This window comes from Tenrec ecaudatus, chromosome 3, assembly GCF_050624435.1.
Source record: "Tenrec ecaudatus isolate mTenEca1 chromosome 3, mTenEca1.hap1, whole genome shotgun sequence".
Lineage (NCBI taxonomy): Eukaryota > Metazoa > Chordata > Mammalia > Afrosoricida > Tenrecidae > Tenrec > Tenrec ecaudatus.
In genome coordinates, this window is record NC_134532.1 from 191242463 (window position 1) to 191245590 (window position 3128).

A 3128-nucleotide genomic window follows, 5' to 3' on the forward strand; every position below is an offset into this window, starting at 1 on the left:
GAAAATTGGAAATCTTCGAAAATTAAATGTAAAACATAAAGATCAATATTCTAGGTGTTACTGAGATGAAATGGACTGAGATTTGCCGTTTTGGATCTGACAATCATGTAGAATTAGATAATTTGGAATCAGACAAATGCCATTGTTTTCATATTTTTAAAATGACACAATCAGAGAGGATGGCATTGCATTTATTGTCAAACAAGGAAATTTCAAGATCTATCTTAAATATGCTGTCTATGATCATATTATGTCTATATGCCTTCAAGAAAATTCAACCAATACTACTGTTATTCAAATTCATGCCATGACCACTAAAGCTGGTGGTTAAAGAGATTGAAGAACTCTACCTGAGTATACAGTCTGAAATTGATCAAAGTGGCAATCAAGATGCATGGATAATTATTTTCCAAACAAATAATTGTTCATGCAAATACCTTTTAAACAATAGAAACAGCAGCATGCACATGGAAAACACATGCACATCGAATTGCCTACCTCTGTAGGGAGAGCTCAACATAGGAGCTAAAATCAGGCCAGAGGCTGACTGTGGAACAGACGACAATTGCTCATATGTAACTTCAGGTTGAAGCTAAGGAAAATTAAAACAAATCCATGAGAACAAAAGGCAACTTTGCGTCTATCCCACCTGGATTTCAAGAATATCCGAGAAGAGAGTTAGTGGCATTACACTAATGCAGTAGTCTTGATGAACAGTGGGAGGGCACCAGGACATCACCCATAGCTCACTGGTAGCTGAAACTGGAGCAGACTTCTTTGAACTTAAGGTTAAAATGCCCTAGTGTGAGAAGCAGATGACTGTTATCCCAAGGTTATGTAATTGGCAATTATTTGCCTTTTATTCTAATCTCTTGCTTTGAGTGTTCCCAATGAACAGTGGCCCAGGAATACTTTTTTAATTCCATTCTCTCTTTTTTATGATTTGTATTATTAGAGTGGTAGGTATGGTGCTGCCTTTCTGAATGAGTGTTTCCTATTTTCACTTATCACCAACACCCGTTGTTTGTGTAAATAGTGTCTAGCCACTTAAGAATTTAATCTTTATAAGTCAACAATTCATATGTTACAGTCTGAAGCCAGCTTATGCTTGTATAATTTCATTTTCTCACCACTGTTTAAAATTCTATTCCGTTGGTTAAATTAATGAAACTATCAATAGAATTACTTTTTGCCCCAGGGGAATGGTGGATAAGAATCTCTAATCATATGATAATATTGAAACCTTTAAAGTTAACCAAAGAGATATATAAACTGTTGATATATGAATGGATTTGGGGCCTGCAATAAATTCTAGTCCAAATCTAAGAGCAAGAGTTCTTATGACATGGCCCTGCTCCATGCTCACTCTCCTGAAGAGATCACTAAGGATATGGGTGCTATATCAAAAAATGGTGATGAAATCAGATGGTGCCCAGCTAATTGAATGAATAGTGTCTGTGTCTTAAAGTATTGTGTTCAAACAAGGAGGCCTCATGGAGAAACTAAGCCCACAGGGACAAACGCTGTATGTCCAGAGAAGAACATCCAGTGTGGGAAAGTAGAGGGACAACAAAAAGAGGAAGGCCCTAAGGAGATCGATTGACACAGTGGCTACAGTAATGGGCTCCAACATATGAACAATTCCAAGTCTGGTGCAGGATCAGGTGGTGGTTCTTTCTGTTGCGGATAGCGTAGCTGTGAGTCATAACCAACTGGATGGAGCCTAACAACAATAATAGCAACATATACTCTTGAAGTCGAACCTGAACTTCGGTCAAGAAGCAATCTTTCAAACAGATCAAGGTGATGTGTAATATTAAAAACCAAGGAATATGTGTGTCAAAGTTGTTCCCTTTCACCATACCAGTTCAGTCTATGTGCTAAACAAAAATCCCAAAAGCTGAATGACATGAAGAATCAGAAGCATCGGGAATAGAGAAATGCGCATTAACAACCTTACAGTACGAAAAGGACACAGCCTTGCTCGTTTTAAGTCAGGAGGACTTTAAGCACTTATTGATTCAGTGTGGATTTTATTTCAAATTACAGAAAACAGAAGTTGTTACACATGTCGCCATACACATCATGACGGACGTGTTGAAGTTGATCAGGCTTTCATTTTATGGATCCACAATCAATGCTCACTGAAGCACCAGTCAAGCAAATAAAATGCAAAGTAAGATCCCCCTTTTTAAACGTTCAAAAGCAAAGTTATCACTTTGAGAACTAAGTTATGTCTGGTAGTTTCCATCACCTCAGAAGCAGGTGAAAGCTGCACAAGGAACAAAGAAGACCAAAGAAGAATTGATGCCTTTGAAGCATAGGGTTGGGGAATGTACAGTGAGCTGCCAGAAACATGAGAACATTTTCTGGGAAATATGGACGTGGAAACAAGATGGGGAGCACGTGGTTTTACATATTTTGGACCAATTATGAGGAGGACCCAGGTATTGTAAAAGGCCATCATGCTTGGTAGAGAGTCAGTGAAAAACAGGAGGAACTTATTAAATTAAATGCTCAACCAAAGCAAGAATTATGAGGATGACACAAGATCAGAGAGTGTTTTCTTATTTTTTTTCTCCATGGAGCCATCAAACATTGTCAATGCTGACTATATTTCAAGTCATCATGGCAGGGTATTGGGAAATGTTTTCAATTAGCAATAATCGTGCCTCCAGTAAACTTTATTGGCCATAATATTGCCACTGCGCAAAGCTAAGTGTTTTCTTATTTTGTAAATAAGGTCACTTTGACGTTGAACCAACTTGATGGGACCTAACAAAACCAACATATTTGGTTAATTAATTAAAAAAATAAGGTATCTATTATTACAAATAACAAAAGTGCACCATGTATTTATATATTGGTATGGCAGAATTGTTATATTCATTTTTTAATAATCAAACTCCTGTTCCATTAAGTTATTTGAACTCAAGGTGAGCAGATAATTTTTTTTTAATTAGCACATTAAAGAAAAAAGTTTGAGGTAATTTTCCAAAAATAAATCACATGAGTACAATTCAAAGAAACTTTGGTCCCTACTGCATGAGTTTGGTATGATGTGAGTTTGTAGTATTTCCTCAATAAATGCAAAGGCTTAGAAAGTGAACTACTGAAGGAGAAAATAA

General features: G+C 36.7%; 1 non-coding gene across 1 annotated transcript; it reads right to left on the bottom strand.

The window, feature by feature from the left end:
• Nucleotides 1-2578: 2578 nt before the first annotated feature.
• Nucleotides 2579-2717, bottom strand: LOC142443946 (U4 spliceosomal RNA). The gene has a single exon (XR_012783649.1). It is a non-coding gene; the product is annotated as a U4 spliceosomal RNA (small nuclear RNA).
• Nucleotides 2718-3128: the final 411 nt, after the last annotated feature.